This window comes from Lycium barbarum, chromosome 1 (assembly GCF_019175385.1).
Source record: "Lycium barbarum isolate Lr01 chromosome 1, ASM1917538v2, whole genome shotgun sequence".
In the NCBI taxonomy this organism is placed as follows: domain Eukaryota; kingdom Viridiplantae; phylum Streptophyta; class Magnoliopsida; order Solanales; family Solanaceae; genus Lycium; species Lycium barbarum.
In genome coordinates, this window is record NC_083337.1 from 82,872,059 (window position 1) to 82,891,631 (window position 19,573).

General features: G+C 39.2%; 1 pseudogene; it reads left to right on the top strand.

Annotated features, from left to right (window-relative positions):
* Nucleotides 1-14,520: 14,520 nt before the first annotated feature.
* Nucleotides 14,521-19,216, top strand: LOC132612693 (uncharacterized; annotated as a pseudogene).
* The last annotated feature ends 357 nt before the right edge of the window (nucleotides 19,217-19,573 follow it).

Consider the following 19,573-nt stretch of genomic DNA (forward strand, 5'->3'; position numbering starts at 1 on the left):
TTGAAAATTTGGAGACACTATCTATATGGCGTCCATGTTGATATTTATACGGACCACAAAAGCCTTCAGTACATCTTTAAACAAAAGGAGTTGAATTTGCGACAAAGGAGATGGCTCGAGTTCCTGAAGGATTATGATGTTGATATTTTATATCATCCTGGGGAAGCTAACGTTGTAGCAAATGCGCTCAGCCATAAGTCTATGGGCAGCTTGACAGATATGCAACCAGAAAAGAAAGAAATGGTACGTGATATCCACCAGCTAGCTAATCTTGGAGTTCGTCTGGCTGATTCTGGAGGTACGAGGATTTCTATCCGAGGGGTTGCCGAATAATCTATTATGGAAGAAATAAAGCAACACCAATATGAGGATCCTGTTCTGGCACAGTACAAAGATGCAGCCCTTGATAAGGAGAGGACCATTCGAGATTACACCTGACAGAGTATTATTATATAGAGACAGGTTATGTGTACCTGACGTTGCAGGGCTGCGGTGGCAAATTATGGGAGAGGCACATTATGCTCGGTATTCTGTTCATCCGGGATCAACAAAGATGTACCATGACCTCAGGTGCTTATATTGGTGGGATGGTATGAAAAAGGACATTGTAGAGTTCGTTGCTCAGTGCCCAAATTGCCAACAGGTTAAGATCGAGCATCAGAAGCCTGGTGGGTTGTTACAGGAAATGGAAATTCCGACTTGGAAGTGGGAAATGATTAATATGGACTTCATTACGGGTTTACCACGCACTCCTCGGAAGTATGACTCCATATGGGTTATCGTCGATAGACTGACAAAATCAGCCCACTTTCTTGAATATTGTTTGAATGGTTCTTGAATATTGTTTGAATGGTTTCGGATTAATACTTGAATATGTGAGCAATTATGAATTGAACATAAATGAAACGCCGTCGAAGTTATGTAAAAAGAGAGTTACTAAAGTTAGAATGCATTTTAAATTGATTGTGAAAGTTTGAAATATGGTTGTTGGTATTGTTGTTGATGATTTGGCCGAGTTAGATTAAGGAGATAGTGCGACTTCACGGAGTTCCTTTCTTGAATATTGTTTGAAGTGTTCTTGAATATTGTTTGAATGGTTTCAGATTAATACTTGAATATGTGAGCAATTATGAATTGAACATAAATGAAACGCCGTCGAAGTTATGTAAAAAGAGAGTTACTAAAGTTAGAATGCATTTTAACTGATAGGGGTGCTCAGTTTACAGCTAACTTCTGGAGATCGTTTCAAGAAGGATTGGGAACCCAGGTAAGACTTAGTACCGCATTCCACCCACAGTCTGATGGGCAGGCCGAGCGTATTATTCAGACGCTATAAGATATGCTGCGGGCTTGTGTTATTGACTTCAAGGGTAGCTGGGATGATCATTTGGCACTTATTGAGTTTGCTTATAATAACAACTACCATTCTAGCATCCAGATGGCACCGTATGAGGCCTTGTATGGCAGAAAGTGCATATCACCGATTGGTTGGTTCGATGTTGGTGAAACTAAATTAATCGGCCCTGATATAATTCAGCAAGCAGTTGATAAAGTGAAGCTCATACGGGAACGGTTACTAGCAGCTCAAAGTCGACAGAAGTCATACGCAGATAATCGCCGTCGACACCTAGAATTTCAAGTAGACGATTGGGTATTTCTGAAAGTGTCACCCATGAAGGGAGTAATGAGATTTGGCAAGAAAGGGAAACTTAGTCCGAGATATATTGGACCTTACCAGATCGTCCGCAGGGTAGGCAAGGTCGCTTATGAATTAGACCTACCATCTGATTTAGAAGCAGTGCATCCGGTCTTTCACGTGTCCATGCTTCGCAAATGTATTGTTGACCCTTCCAGAGTGTTTCCCATAGATGTTATCCAGGTGACAGAAGAGCTGTCTTACGAAGAGCAGCCAATAGCCATCCTGGATCGTCAGGTGAGAAGATTGCGTACTAAAGATGTGGCTTCTGTTAAGGTATTATGGCGTAACAATAACAGGGAGGAGGTGACCTGGGAAGCGGAAGAAGAGATGAAAAAGAAGTATCTTCACTTGTTTCCTACCCCTACAGGTAACTTAAACTCCTAAATTGGTTATGTTGATTGATAAATGAATTTTAGGTGAAAAAGAAACTTCCTCGAAATGCTTATAAGACCCTATGAGACTAGTTAAACATTCAAGGATGAATGTTCTAAAGGGGGGGGGGGGGGGGGGGGGGAGGATGTTATATCCCGTATTTTGTACATTGGGACATTCCGAGCTAACCGCGATAAGTTAAGGGCAAGGTTATTTTCCGGCTTTGATTTAATGCACAAGTTGCTTGTAAGTATTATTAGTATGGAATAATAAGGAAAATTTGGGGTTGAAAGTGAATTATAAAAAGTTATAAATTCATGAACAACAAGGCCAAGTTGGCCGTGTGGCATAGGTGGGTTCCCACCCATGGCTTGGCTAATTTTAATTGATCCAAGCCATGTGTGGGGCATGGGACACATGGATGAATTATATATGTAAAATTAGATGACTTATTAACCATATTCATCAACTTCATCCTTTAGAAACTTGGAGAAATTGGAGAAAACAAAGGAGCCATATTCGGCCAAGGTGACCGAAAATTGAGGTCCAAAAATCTTGATAAAAAAAATATATTTTCTTCTAGCAATTCAACCAATTGGAAGGTCCTCTTTAACGTGAGGTAGTTGTTGGAGTCAACAAACCATTTGTTTGTGCCAATTACAACCCTAGCCAAGTAAGAAGATAAGTGGAAAAAGGTAAGGTTTAATCCTCTTTTTATATGTTATGGATGGTTTGTGTATGTTGTAGTATGTAGAAATGAATGAAATTCATGAAATTTTGTGTGTTGGGGTTGAGCCGTGTAGGTGTTGGTGCTTGGCCGTGTGTGTGTTGTGTTGTGTAGGAATGAGGAATCAATTTTTACTTAGTATTTTGGTTGTTGTTGTCATGGATTCTATGTTGAAAATGAAAGTTAATGATTTAAGTTGAAGTTGTAATCGTTGGGGGCTGTTTTAGAAGATAATATGATTTTAATACCACTTCTTGTATCTATGGAAAACGATGTTGTTAGCGTGTAAATTGTTGGTGTAGTTCATGAATGTGAAAGAGAGGAATGTGTTGTTATTGCTCTTGTTGCATTTGAAAGGTTTCGGGTAGTGTGTGTTGGTTGGGCTATTTGAAACGTTGTGCGGATTGTTTTAAGTGTTCTTGAATATTGTTTGAATGGTTTCGGATTAATACTTGAAAATGTGATCAATTATGAATTGAACATAAATGAAACGCCGTCGAAGTTATGTAAAAAGAGAGTTACTAAAGTTAGAATGCATTTTAAATTGATTGTGAAAGTTTGAAATATGGTTGTTGGTATTGTTGTTGATGATTTGGCCGAGTTAGATTCTCGGGGTTGGTTGTAATTACAGGGGAGATGCTGCCAAAATTTCTGTAAACAAAGTGCTAGTTTAGGATTGGACTCTTAAGTGTCTATAGCTAATGTTTGGTACCTACTACATTGTTGTAGATCTTGCGAAAGCCGGGACTTAAATTCGGATTAGCTTAGGAAGCGGGCAAGGTATGTAAGGCTTACCCTTTCTTTCTTTTGGCTTGTCCTAGAGCTAAGTAAGGTATGATACGTATCTTGGGGTAACTCTATTCTTGGTTCCGAGCTTGTTAATGATTCTTATTCACTTCTTGATAGGAGTATACTTAGTGTTGTCGAGCTTATTGCATGATTGAATAGCAAGCAAAGCATAAAGAGTTCTTGTTTTTTTTAAAGAGTTCTGTAAGTACTACTGTCCCTAACTTTCGCCGACGGCCTCGGATTGCTTGAAAACGTTCGTAGAAAGTTCTGTAGTAAATGATGGTCATAACTTTCTTACGCAAACTAGGATTGACCCGAAACGTGTTACGATCATTCAAGTGTCGTTTTGTGTACTTATCTATTGAGTCTTAAAAATTTATTTGTGTGCATATAGTTTCTGACTACTCTGCTCGTGCACGCATCAATGTATCTTCCACTAAGTCCCGGGCCAGGATACGTTCTCGTGCACAACCCACTGCATTGTTCACCGAGTCCCTCACTAGAGGGCCGGGATACGTTATATGTATATGTATATGATGATATGATGATACGGGGATGGCGGCCAGGACGACATATGATAACTCCATTCACCGAATCCCTCACTAGAGGGTCGGGATATGTTATGCATATAGATGATATATGATATTGACATGCATGGCTATATTCACCGAGCCCTTACTAGAGGGACGGGACACGATATATATATATATATATACGATATATGATGTTGATATGCACGACTCCCATTTCATAAGGCAAGTGTATTGATGTTTTCAACAGTCATACTTGTTCTGATAAATTCTATTTACTTATGATCCTCTTTACTGTGTTTCATGCCTTACATACTCAGTACATGTTCCGTACTGACCCCCTCTTCTTCGGGGGGCTGCGTTTCATGCCCGCAGCTACAGACGCTCATGTGGGTGACCCGCCAGCTTAGGACATCTATCTTTCTACTTTGGAGTGCTCCCTTGTTCCGGAGCCCATACTTTTGGTACAGATCCTTCTATTGTGCATACGTGTATATATGACTATTTCAGGGTACGGCGGGGCCCTGTCCCGCCATATGATGATGTTGTTACTCTTAGAGGCCTGTAGACATGTTTGTGGGTCATGGGTCATTTTTGTCCAGTTATATTAATATGGTTTACGTCTGGTATTTCCCTACACTATGATAGCCTGACCGGTTTGTATGCGATATTATAAGTAACGATCTAAATGATATATTGACTTGTATGTATGAAAGTCCTTAATATGGTAAACACATCTCCTTTATTATACCAAAGGATCTGTACCAAATGACTCAAGCTCCGGAATAATGGAGCTCTCCAAGCAGCTGAGTAGCAGTCCTAAGCTGGAGGATCACCAAGCTGAGTATCCGTACCTGCGGGCATGAAACGCAACCCCCGAAGAAAGGGGGTCAGTACGGAAAATGTACTGAGTATGTAACGCATGAAGTACAATAATGAAGATCTTGTCTGAGTAGAAGACGACAAGAGACAAGTATGATAATCAAGGATACCAATGCATCTGTGCCTTATGAGATGAGAGTCATGCATATATATAATATACCGTACCCGGCCCTCTAGTGAGGGACTTGGTGAAATCATCATATATATACCGTACCCGACCCTCTAGTGAGGGACTCGGTTAAATCATCATATATATACCCTACCCGGCCCTCTAGTGAGGGACTCAGTGAAATCATCATATATATACCGTACCCGGCCCTCTAGTGAGGGACTCGGTGCAATAATCATATATATATCGTACCCGTCCCTCTAGTGAGGGACTCGGTGAACAATGCAATGAGACTGTGCACGAATACATACTCGGCCCGGGACTCGGTGAATGATATATTAACGTTATGCACGAGTAGAATATCATGAGCAACCATATGCAAACTAAATCATCATCTGAGACTCAATAGAATAATTAGAATAAACCAACACTTAAGAATCAAAGATAATTATCATGTCAAGTACCACTGGGAATTAGAGTTCATTGGAGTCATATATGTTCGTCGTTCGCTCACTTTATGTAGTTCATGCCATAAAGAAAGAAGGGATAGCTTTAGTGAGGGACTCGGTGAAATCATCATATATATACCGTACCCGGCCCTCTCGTGAGGGGCTCGATAAAATCATCATATATATACCGTACCCGGCCCTCTAGTGAGGGACTCAGTGAAATAACCATATATATACCGTACCCGGACCTCTAGTGAGGGACTCGGTGAACAATGCAATGAGACTGTGCACGAATACATACCCGGCCCGGGACTCGGTGAATGATATATTAACGTTATGCACGAGTAGAATATCATGAGCAACCATATGTAAGACACTTAATATACTTCCCAGGGGGTCACCCATCCCAGTATTTCTCTCACCCCAGCACGCTTAACCTTGGAGTGCTAATGGGATCCGGTGCGGTATTGCTGGTATAATCGCATACACCTTAGTGCGTGACCTTCCTCACATAACCTAAAGCAATTTGAAGTTTTAACAGATTCCAAAACATTCTTGTAATGCATCTGCCTCCTAATTAGAAAGGATCTCTTACTCTTCCGACTAAGCAAATGCTATTTTGGCCTTTGGAATCCTCAATAATCACCTTCAATTTGCATGTATGACTACTTTTCATCCTAGCTTTCAAGATTCCCAATAGTGGCGAGAGTATCATAATCGCAGTTACCTCCAAATGCTTAAGTCACTGATCCCCTTTAGGATTTCCGCTCATCACTATTCAGTATTACCCTGAAGTAATTACATACGCACATACATAATTCAAATAAGAACTCGTATACCTGTAGCCGATCGGTCCTTAGCCTTATCTGGTTGGCTATAGAGTGAAGTGTGCTCTTCATCCTTGTCTTCCCACTGTCTACTAGTCTGGCCTAACATAATGCTAGAATGTAGGGAAAATCTAGATGTGTCAACTTTGTACACTCTCACTTACGTCTTCATCCACAGGAGTCTCGTGACCCTTAAACGGGTCTTTGTCATATGATTTCTCATTCGGGTCTCCTCCTACTAGAGCCACATCCTCCGATGGGTTCGCCTCAATGGAATAACTAATGCTCTTTCTTATACCTCTTGACATCCTCGATCCTGAGTCGACGAGCGATACAGGTCTCATGTCCCCCTTCGGAGCCTCACTTACGCTCCTATTTAACAAAAATCATACCAACAACGAGCTTTCCTATCATTGGCTCTACTGCACGATCTATGATCAGAATGAAAGATGACATCCTAAATGTCCTGTAACTTCCTGCTTATAGATGTGGTGCACAACACACCGATAAACAGGACTCTACTAGACACGGTCTGTAGACACTCCGAGGATGAACGACTCTAATTCCACTTTTGTCACGATCCAAACTGATGGACCATGACTAGTGCCCGAGCTAGGCACCCGTATACGACCCGCTAGACATAATCAGACTAAAACTAAAAACAATATGTCACTCTATAAAAGCATGTTATGAACTTATCATGTCATACATCAAAGAGAACCTGTCTCCTGAGAAGCCACAGCTAACCAAAACATGAAAAATATGCAAGCCGAAAAGGCTGCCACTATACACGGGGACATCCAAGACGAACTACATCGATATAGCTGACCAAATCGTATATACGCAACCCACATATTTTTTACAGACCTCTAAGAGTATAACAAATCCTATACCAAAGGATCTGTACCAAATGACTCAAGCTCCGGAACAATGGAGCTCTCCAAGCAGCTGAGTAGCAGTCCTAAGCTGGAGGATCACCAAGCTGAGTATCAGTACCTGCGGGCATGAAACGCAACCCCCGAAGAAAGGGGGTCAGTACAGAAAATGTACTGAGTATGTAACGCAAGAAGTACAATAATGAAGATCATGTCTTAGTAGAAGACGACAAGAGACAAGTATGATAATCAAGGATACCAATGCATCTGTCCCTTATGAGATGAGAGTCATGCATATATATAATATACCGTACCCGGCCCTCTAGTGAGGGACTCGGTGAAATCATCATATAGATACCGTACCCGGCCCTCTAGTGAGGGACTCGGTGAAATCATCATATATATACCGTACCCGGCCTTCTAGTGAGGGACTCGGTGAAATCATCATTTATATACCGTACCCGACCCTCTAGTGAGGGACTCGGTGAAATCATCATATATATACCGTACTCGGCCCTCTCGTGAGGGGCTCGGTAAAATCATCATATATATACCGTACCCGGCCCTCTAGTTAGGGACTCGGTGAACAATGCAATGAGACTATGCACAAATACATACCCGGCCCGGGACTCGGTGAATGATATATTAACGTAATGCACAAGTAGAATATCATGAGCAACCATATGCAAACTAAATCATCATCTGAGACTCAACATAATAATTAGAATAAACCAACACTTGAGAATCAAAGACAATTATCATGTCAAGTACCACTGAGAATTAGAGTTCATTGGAGTCATGTATGTTCGTTGTTCGCTCACTTTATGTGGTTCATGCCATAAAGAAAGAAGGGATAGCTTTACATACACTTTGGAGCCTTTAGAAGTAGAGTCATCATCAATGAGTAAAATTGAGAAAATCGAGAAGTAGCTCCACATTCTCATATTCGCTTTGAAATCATAAACTTGAGTTCTTAAAACACGAAATCATCATTATCGTTGTCACCATCATAAAATCATTCGTATCCTCCACATCATGAGAAGCTTTAAGAACCATGGACTTTTTGTTTTTGAAAACAAGAAGGTTACGGAAACATTTATGAAATTATACCATAGGAATCATGCCTGTGAATGAAAGGGACGAGCCTTATCATACCTGTTCGGCCACCAACTACCTACGCTTATCCATCAGATCCCGAAAGTCTACATATAAGACCATTCATACTATGATTAGGCCCATTATCATATACTTATCGTAAGCCTTCAAATAATTCTTCCTAAAATCTGCCAAAATTTCGGCAGCATCTCCACTGTTTATATGCCTAGCCCGAAATCACTATTCAGCAACCAACAACAACACCAACAACAATACCAACATCAATAACATCATTTCCAACACCAATATGTATCATAAAACAGCCCACACGCTATTTTCCAACTTCCATAACTAACAAACTTACTACACGATTGTTTAGCGACTTTATCTCCGTAAATAAGTCTTAACTAATACCAAAAGAGAAAGATTCATACCTTTTTTCTTGTTAAGACAGCAATATCCTCAATATCCACGCTAAAGTCTCCCGCAAAACGATACTAGAATCACAACCATGCGTTACCCGGACCTAAACCACTACTCCGCTACTTGAAAATTGCTCACTTTTTGATTCCTTCTCTCTCTCTCTCTTTAAATTTCTGGAATTTTCTGGGGAAATTCTGATGAAAAAAAGGGGGTTCTTACCCTTTTTATAAGGGTCAAATTCGGGTCAGGGGGGGGGGGGACTGTAGCATTTTACTGTAGCACGCGTTTATGCTATGTCAGCTGCACTTCGTCCATAATTTTCTACTCCGATGTCCTATCGACGAGCGATTTATTGCGTTGGAAACTAGACTCGACGGCCTTCATTTTAGGCTTTTGTTTCACCTTAAAACACTTCATATGCTAAGATATATTCGTCCACCAAGTTGGACCAAAAGTTTAACACAAAACATTACCCATCCTTTTTCCAAAGTCGTACTACTCCATTTCTTCCACTCATTTCGTTATAAAACCTTCTGGTATACCTTATATACATCGTTCCTCATTAAATATACTTAATAATGCTTACTCTTTTTATTCCAAATTAGTTTTACTTAACCATAACTCAACGTACTTATGTTTCAAATTTGATAAGTGCTTCTTCGAAGATACGGGGTGTAACACACACGACCCAAATGCATAAAAAGGAAAACATACATACCTTATGATCTTGATGTCTCATCTTGGATCCCTTCCAGGGGCTGAAATAAGTACGGGTACTTGGATTTCATAATTTCTTCCGCTTCCCATGTCATTTCTTCTCGGTTATTATTTCTCCACAAAACCTTAACTGAGGCCGCTTCTTTGTTTCTAAGCCTCCGTACTAGCCTATCTAATATGGCAATGGGTACCTCTTCATAAGTCAACACTTCTGTCACTTGAACATCATTTACTGGCACGATCCTAGTAGGATCTCCAACACATTTACGAAGTATTGAGACATGAAAGACTGGGTGAACTGACTCCAGATCAGGAGGTAGATCTAAATTGTAAGCCACTTTTCCTACCTTCTGCAAAATCTCATAAGGCCTAATGTATCGGGGACTTAACTTCCCCTTTTTGCCAAATCTCATAATGACCTTCATTGGCGACACCTTTAAGAATACCCAATCTTTAACTTGGACTTTTGACAACTTTGGGCTGCTAATAGTCGACCTTGTATGAGCTTAACTTTTTCTATGGCTTGCTGGACCAAGTCTGGCCTTATCAATTTAGTATCTCCTGCTTCAAACCACCCAATTGGGGATCTACACTTTCGCCCATATAAAGCCTCATAGGGTGCCATTTGGATACTAGAATGATAACTATTATTATAAAAAAAATCAATAAGGGGTAAGTGATCCGAAATCCAACATACATGCCCGTAACATATCCTCAAGAGTCTGAATAGTACGTTCAGCTTGTCCATCGGTCAGTGGGTGAAATGCCGTGCTAAGGCTCACTCGAGTCCCCAAACTCTCTTGGAAGGACTTCCAAAAATTAGCTGTAAGCTGAGTCCCTTTATCAGAGATAATCGATACTGGAACACCATGGAGTTGCACTATCTCTTTAACAAAAAGGTTTGCATAATCTTCTGTCATATATGTAGTTCTAACTGGTAAGAAATGAGCTGACTTCGTGAGCCTATCTACAATCACCCATATAGAGTCATACTTGCGTCAAGAACGGGGCAAGCCTATAATGAAGTCCATGTTAATTACTTCCCATTTCCAAGTTGGAATTTCTATAGCATGCAACAATCCAATCGGTTTTTGGTGCTCGGTTTTTACTTGTTGACAGTTGGGACATTGAGCTACAAATTCCACTATATCCTTCTTCATCCCATTCCACCAATATATAGATTTAAGATCATGGTACATTTTTGTCGCCCCAGGGTGGACAGAATAACGGGAGCAATGAGCTTCTCTCAATATTTGGTGACGTAATCCTGCCACATCAGGAACACATAATCTGCCTCGGCATTGGAGAAATCTGACTCCTGCAATCTCAAACGATGACTTCTTCTTCTGAGGGAGTGTATCTCTGTAATGCATTAGCATGGGATCTTCGTATTGTCACTCTTTCACTTCCACTACTAGCGACAAGACTGCTGAATTCTGAATGGTAGTTCCCCTGCTACCTGAGTCCACTACTCGAACTCCTACGCTAGCTAATTGCTGGAGCTCACGAGCCATTTCTCTTTTCTCTGGTCATACATCACAACTTTCCATAGATCTACAGCTAAGAGCATCAGTGTCACGACCCGACTAGAGGCCATGACGGGTACCCAGGGCTAACCACTGAGCACTGCTCATTCTGCTACTTATCATACTCGTTAAGTGTTCATTCATCAAATTTGTACTCAAATCATAGAAAAATCATTTTTCATTTGGAAACATAATTACTTTTATATACATAAGCCCTTCGGCTATCAAAATAATACACACATGCCTATATCCATATATACACTTATGAACATCGTGAGACCATACTACCCACACATACGTATCTACGAGCCTCTACTAAAGTACTAGATATATGGATGGAACAGGACCCCGTCGTGCCCAAAACATATATGTACATAAAATAGTAAATCAATTGCACCTCTGGAATAATGGAGTGCTCTCAAAAGTCTGCTTAACGGCTTCTATAAATCTGGGTCGACTCCCTGTCTACCTGTTGGCATGAACACAGCGTCCAAAGAAAACGGACGTCAGTACGAATATTGTACTGAGTATGTAAGGCATGAATGAAATGAATATCACAGAGAAATCATAATAATATATATAATGAAGATATAACTTGCTTGACTTTTAAGAGAGGATACCTTTCATGCCTATATCATATATAACCATAGTGCATGTACCATCATAGTGCATATATCATCGTATCATACATATATCATAATACCGTATCTGCTCACACATTTTAAAGGTTATTCGCATTCGGCCACGTAGTGGCTCGACAATATCACATACATATTTTTCTGAGCTTTTCATACATATATCATATATATAATCATAGTAGTATGTGCCCGACCATATAGGGTCGGTGTCTTACGTGCCCAACTATAATAAAACCTTGTTTTATACGTGCCTGGCCCTACCAAGGCTTCAGGGTTACACATACCAGGCCCTACCAAAGCTTCAGGGTTACACATACCTGGCCCTACCAAGGCTTCAGGGTTACCCGTACCTGGCCCTACCAAGGCTTCAGGGTTATTCATACCCAACTGCAGAGGTGTGCGTGCGTTACATAAATATATATATATATATATATACATTCTACTTGGCCATATGAGCTCGAGGTTTCATAATAGCCATACATAGGCACATATATACATAAAAGCCCATAAATATCTTTAGTGTCATCACTATTATCATCGTCATCATTATCATCATCACTATCAACATCGTCATTATTATCATCACATATATCTCATAACTTTTCATAGAGCATACATTTGAATTTACAAACAATCTATGAAAACCATATCATATCCATAACATGAACTTCGTATAAATATCGTATGATAGACTTTATAATCTCTGGACTTAGGCTCATCATTACCATTATCATTTCTATAGCATATCTCTTACCTTTATCTCATATGACGTCCTCTATGAACATAGACTCGTAACTTTTCGGAACATTGGTCGTAGGACATGCATTAGAGCTTATAGACAATCTATAACAATGTCGGGGTGACATAAGGTCGAGAACCCCCGATTCCATTATGGAGCATTTATAAGCATTCTGCCTCACCTTGAAGGAATTAACATATATAAGGCGAGTGTATTCAATGAACAACATCAATGGATCATAATATGGATCATTAGCCTTGTAGAACCATAATATTATAGGCCTTAGAATCTTTAGACTTAGACTCATCATCATCATTATCGCATTCGTAACATACCTCTTATCTTATCCCATATTGCTATTCATGAACATAGGCTCTTAGTTTTCCGGAAGGTAGGAAAGTCATGGAGAGGTAAGGAAATAATATTATAGGAATCATATAGGGATCATTAGCTTCGAAGGAATATCATATCATGGGCTTTATGACTTCTAGACTTAGATTCATCATCGGTATTATCATGTTCGTAACGTATCTCTTTTCTTTATCATGTTCTCTTTATATCTTTTTGGTATTGTCAGAAAATCATGGAGAGATGGGAGGATTCATACCATAAGAGTCATGCCTTAGAAAGAAGGTGATAGCATCCATGGTAGCTCAGAATTATTGAAGGACGTGGATGAAGATTTGGAAGTTCCAAGAAGACCCATGACAAGATCTCAAATGAGGAAATATCAAGACAAGCTTAATGGGCTGCAATCAACAATTCAAAAGTGTCTTGTGATGGAAGAAGAGCTCCAGCTCAATTCAGATTTTTTCCTGAAGTCTTACACTTATTTGGAGGCCCAAATTAAAGTCCAAAGTGAGATGGAATGAGGCCCAAATCAGCCCCAAAAGAAGAAGTTTCCAGCAGCCCAAAATTAGCCCAAATATTAGTTTCTAGAATAAATATTTAATTGTTGTTTTTATCTATGTTGACTTGCATTGGTCCAACTGTGGGTAGTCTTCTAGGTTGTTTTAATCGATGTTGACTGCCTTGGTCCAGGTGTCGGAAGTCATCTATGCTTCTAGGGAAGATAATTCCCATTTATTTCTATTTTGACTAGCTCCTTCTTTACAACTATATAAAGGGGTGATTGTCATTCATTGTAAATGAGATTTTGAAGAATATATTATATTGAGAGTTCTTTTGAACCTTTGTGGCATTACTTTAGGATTTATCTTTCAACCTAACTAGTTCCTAGTTCAAGGTAGTAAGATGATTTCTTCCTTGATATCTTTGATTTCTTTTTGGTATTCTTTCGAAGGCGGTTAGTTCTAAATACTAATTGTTGTCTTAAGTTACTCACAAAGCGGTCAGGATCCTAGTCTACTGTTTTTGATTTGTTATCTCAAGTAAAGGCGTTAGATTTCTTCCTATAAATCTATACGTTGTTACTTGGATCTTGTCAAGACTTTAGAACTAACGTTCTTTGAAATTCGTGGAATGTTCCTTCGAATTTCCCATATCTTTTATTTTCTAGTTTTTAGATTCTTTTCTATAGTTGCTTCCGCACTTCTTATATTTTAAATATAAATTTGGGATCTCCCTAACCTCGTTGTTATCAAGTGGTATCAGAGCGGTTCTATCAAGATTCCGTTCTTGATAATCTTGGGGATTTCTTGAAAAAAAAAAGAGCAAAAAAAAAATTTTAAAAAATGCTGTAGCAGTGAACAGTGACGAAAAAAAAAGAAAAAAAAAGTTTAGTGTTTGCTCTTCAAGAAATTTCTTCCATTTATTTGTTTTCTAAAGATTAGGATAGAAAACAAGAAGAGGGGATCCTAGATCTTTAAAGCTAAGAAGCAATCAATTTTTTTCTTACTCCTTTTATCTTGTTAAAAACAAAAGTCCTTTTTGTTCGAGTCTTGTTTCAACTAAATTCTAATTCTTTCTAGGATTGGTTCTTCAATTTCTTTAGTGCCCAAAAATTCTTTGTTTTACTACTAAGGGCTTGATTCTAGTGGGTTTAATTATAAATCCATAAAGTGTTTTCCCAAAGGTTTTTTGAGCAAAAAAAGGCAAGAGTGAGTGAGAACAATTGAGGGAAAAACAAAAAGCCAAAGTTTGAGTGATAAATAGTTTTTGAGATGACCAATACAGGTGGTAGTGATGATGAAAGGAGGGCTCGTCAAGAAGCTGAAATCCGAGGAAGAAATGACTTCACTCTACAAGCTATGCACCAACAATTCGAAAGATGGACTTTGCAATTTCAAGAGATCAAGGATGTCATTGCTGAACAAAATGAGACAATAGCTGAACTTAGGAGGGGAGATCAACATGTTGTACAACCACAAAATAATCCTAGGCCTCAAAATAGAAGATATATGCCCTATGCCCCCATTGTAAATCAAGAAAACCCTATAGATAATTTTGTTGATGATCTTGATGTAAATCTAGATAGGGTAGGGAGAGATAGGAGGGGACAACGAGGAAGAGTGGAAGATGATAACATTAATAGCATAAAGATGAAGATGCGAACTTTCAAGGGGACAAGAGATCCAGACTTGTACCTTGATTGGGAGAGGAAAGTTGAAGCCATTTTTTATTGTCACAACTATTCTGAAGCTAAGAAGGTAAAGCTTGCCGTTGTTGAATTTTCTGACTATGCTTCTATTTGGTGGAAAAAGCTTACAAGGGATAGACAACAAGATGGAGAACCACCCATTGCTACTTGGTTTGAGATGAAGAGAGTCATGAAGAAGAGGTTCGTGCCTTCCCACTTTCAAAGAGACCTACAAATGAGTCTTCGAAGATTGGAGCAGGGAACCATGACTGTTGATGAATACTTCAAAGCTATGGATATGGCTATGATCCAAGCTAATTGTATGGAAGATGAAGAAGCCACTAGGGCCTCTTAATGGTTTAAATAAAGAAATAGCTGATGTAGTAGAGATACAACAATATGTAACTTTAGATGAGTTAGTGGATATGGCTGTAAAACTAGAAAAGAAAATTAAAAGAAAGCAGCAAGCTAGCTCGTGAAGGAGTCGGCCAAACACCAATTCAAAGAAGCCATGGCCGAAACAAGATGTGACTTCTAGGCCTCAAGAAGGCAAAGGGAAGGCCAAAGTAGATGACAAAGAGGGAGGTAAAACGTTTAATCCTAAATCACCAAAACCTTCTAGTTCTATTCAATGTTACAAATGTCATGGAAGAGGGCATATGATGCATGAATGTCCAAATAGAAGAAATATTCTCATGAAAGAAGATGGAGAGTATGAGAGTGAAAAAAGTGAGGTAGAGGAAGAAGAGGGAGGTGTGAGTGAAGATGACGTAGAGTTTCCTAATAGTGGTTTTGTTGGGGGTAGCTAGGAAGATTCTTGATGGAGAAAATGAGAGTAAAAAAAGTGAGAATAAGGAAGAAGAGGGAGGTGTGAGTGAAGATGATGTACAACTTCCTTTTAATGATAGTTTGGTTGCAGTAGTTAGGAGGATTATGGCTATCAATTTGGGAGTCAATAATGAAGAACAAAGGGAAAATATATTCCATACTAGGTGTGGGATAAGGGGGAGAACTTGTTCTATGATTATTGACAGTGGTAGTTGTGCTAATGTAGTGAGTTCACACTTGGTAGATACGTTAGGGCTTGCATGCATGAAACACCCTAAGCCCTATAGACTCCAATGGTTGAATGATAGTGGTGAATTGAAAGTCAACAAACAATGCATGATTTCATTCAATGTTAGCAGGTATGAGGATGATACTCTTTGTGATGTCATTCCTATGCAAGCTTGTCATATCTTGCTTGGTCGTCCATGGCAGTTCGATAGGAATACTTTTCATGATGGAAGGAAGAACAGATATTCACTTGATCTTAATGGCAAGAAGTATACTCTTGCACCTTTAACACCTTCTCAGGTGTTTGAAGATCAAAAGAAATTGAGGGAATCAATGGGAAAACAAAGGGGATAGAAAAAAGGTGAGCTTGAGGAAAAAGAAATGAAAGATGGCCAAGAGAGAGAGAAAGAGGGCAGCAACTTAAGCAAAGAGGTAAAAGAGGGTTTGAGTGAAAAAAAAGAAAGTTTTGGTGGGAGGAAAGAGGCTAAGGGAAAGAAAAAAGAGAGTCTCTATATAAAAGCCAAAGAGTGTTTGAATGCAAGAAAAGAGGGACTGTCTATAATACTACTTACTTACAAAGAAGTCTTGATTAATTCTGAGCTACTAACTTCTTCTTTGCCAAGTAGTGTTTTTTCTCTTTTGCAGGACTTTGATAATATCTTTCCTGAAGATATTGCTAAAGGTCTTCCACCTTTGCGGGGAATTGGACACCAAATTGACTTTGTGCCTGGTGCACAGATTCCAAATAGGCCTGCTTATAGGAGTAATCCTGAAGAGACAAAGGAGTTGCAAAGGCAGGTTGAAGAGTTGCTTAAAAAGGGGTTTATGCGAGAGAGCCTGATTCCTTGCTCAGTTCCTGTTCTATTGGTGCCCAAAAAAGATGGATCTTGGAGGATGTGCGTGGATTGTCGAGCTATCAACAAGATTACGGTAAAGTATCGTCATCCTATTCCTCGTCTTGATGACATGTTGGATCAATTGCATGGGTCCAAAATCTTTTCTAAAATTGATCTAAAAAGTGGTTACCATCAGATTTGAATGAATCCTGGAGATGAATGGAAAACTGCTTTTAAGACTAAATATGGGCTTTTTGAGTGGTTAGTTATGCCTTTTGGCTTGACTAATGCACCCAGCACGTTCATGAGATTGATGAATCATGTTTTTAAGGATTTTCATGGAAAGTTTGTGGTGGTTTATTTTGATGATATCTTGATCTTTTCTAAAACTCTAGATGAGCATGTAGAACACCTAAAACAAGTTTTTGTAGTTCTTAGAAAACAACAATTGTTTGCTAATCTCAAAAAGTGTGCCTTTTGTGTGGATCGTGTGGTATTCTTGGGTTTTGTGGTCAGTTCTAAAGGAGTTGAGGTTGATGAAGAGAAAATCAAGGCAATCAGAAAGTGACCTAAACCTAAGAGTGTAACTGAGGTTAGAAGTTTTCATGGGCTTGCTAGTTTTTATAGGAGATTTGTTAGAGATTTTAGCACCATTGCTGCTTCTCTAACTGAAGTTATCAAGAAAGATAAGGGTTTTACATGGGGGAAAGACCAAGATGATGCTTTTAACTTGTTGAAAGAAAAATTATGTCCTGCTCCTCTTTTGCAATTACCTAATTTTTCTAAGTCTTTTGAGGTTGAATGTGATGCTTCTGGAAAAAAAAGAAAAGGTGCTGTTTTAATGCAGGAGTCCAAGCCTATTGCATACTTTAGTGAAAAGTTGAGTGGAGCTACATTGAACTACTCAACTTATGACAAAGAGCTCTATGCTTTGGTAAAGGATTTAGCTACTTGGCAGCATTATTTGTGGCCTAGAGAGTTTGTGGTTAAGACTGATCATGAATCATTGAGATATTTGAAGAGCCAAGGTAAGCTTAATCGTAGGCATGCAAAATGGGTTGAATTTAATGAAACTTTTCCATATGTGATTGCTTACAAGCAAGGAAAGGAGAATGTGGTTGTTGATGCACTGTCAAGAAGGTATGTCTTAGTCTCTACTCTTACTTCTAAGCTGATGGGTTTTGATCAAATCAAGGGCCTTTATGCTAATGATTCTGATTTTGGCAAGGTTTTTGCAGAATGTAAGTTGGGTCCTTATGACCGGTTTAATCTTCAAGATGGATTTCTTTTTAAGGAAAATAAATTTTGTATCCCTAATTGCTCTTTGTGTGAATTGTTTGTTAGGGAAGCACATTGTGGTGGACTCATGGGACACTTCGGAGTGCCCAAAACTTTGGATATACTTGTTGAACATTTCTTTTGGCCAGGCATGCGAAAGGATGTTGAGAAAGTGTGCTCTCAATGTCTTGAATGTAAACAAGCCAAATCGAAAGTGTTACCACATGGTCTTTATACCCCTTTACCTGTTCCCACTTCCCCTTGGCTTGATATTTCAATGGATTTTGTGTTAGGTTTGCCTAGATCTAAGCATGGTAAGGACAGTATATTTGTAGTGGTAGATAGATTTTCAAAAATGGCTCGGTTTATTCCATGTTTGAAGACTAATGATGCATCACATGTGGCTGATTTGTTTGTAAAAGAAGTGGTTAAATTACATGGTATACCTAAAACTATTATTAGTGATAGGGATGCTAAGTTTTTAAGTCACTTTTGGAGGGTTCTTTGGGGAAAGTTGGGAACTAAACTACTATTTTCTACGTCTTGTCACCCTCAAACTGACGGGCAAACAGAAGTAGTTAATAGGACTTTAGGGAATATGTTGAGGGTTGTTCTAAAAGGAAAATTGACATTTTCGGAAGAACATTTGGCCATGGTAGAGTTTGCCTATAATAGAACAGTCCATTCTTCTACAGGTAAGTCTCCTTTTGAAGTTGTTTATGGCTTTAATCCCCTCACCCCCCCATTGATTTACTACCTTTTCCTACTGATAATATTGTTAATCTTGATGGTAGGAAGAAGGCTGAAATGATGAAGAAGATTCATGAACAAACAAAGCTTGCAATTGAGCGGAAGAATGAGCAGACGGCCTTAAGGAGAAATAGGGGCGAAAATCTGTTATTTTTAAGCCGGGGGATCAAGTATGGGTGCATTTCAGGAAGGAAAGGTTTCCTACCAAAAGAAGATCCAAACTAGACCCAAGAGGAGATGGTCCATTTGAAGTCCTTGAAAGGATTGGAGACAATTCTTACAAACTTGATCTTCCTAGTGAGTATCAAGTTAGTGCTAATTTCAATGTTTCTGATCTTTCCTTATTTGATGCAGGTTTAAATTCGAGGAAGAATACATCTCAAGAAGAGGGGAATGATAGCATCCATGGTAGCTCAGAATTATTGAAGGACGTGGATGAAGATTTGGAAGTTCCAAGAAGACCCATGACAAGATCTCAGACGAGGAAATTGCAAGACAAGCTTAATGGGCTGCAATCAACAATTCAAAAGTGTCTTGTGATGGAAGAAGAGCTCCAGCCCAATTCTGATTTTTTCCTGAAGTCTTACACTTATTTGGAGGCCCAAATTAAAGTCCAAAGTGAGATGGAATGAGGCCCAAATCAGCCCCAAAAGAAGAAGTTTCCAGCAGCCCAAAATTAGCCCGAATATTAGTTTCTAGAATAAATATTTAATTGTT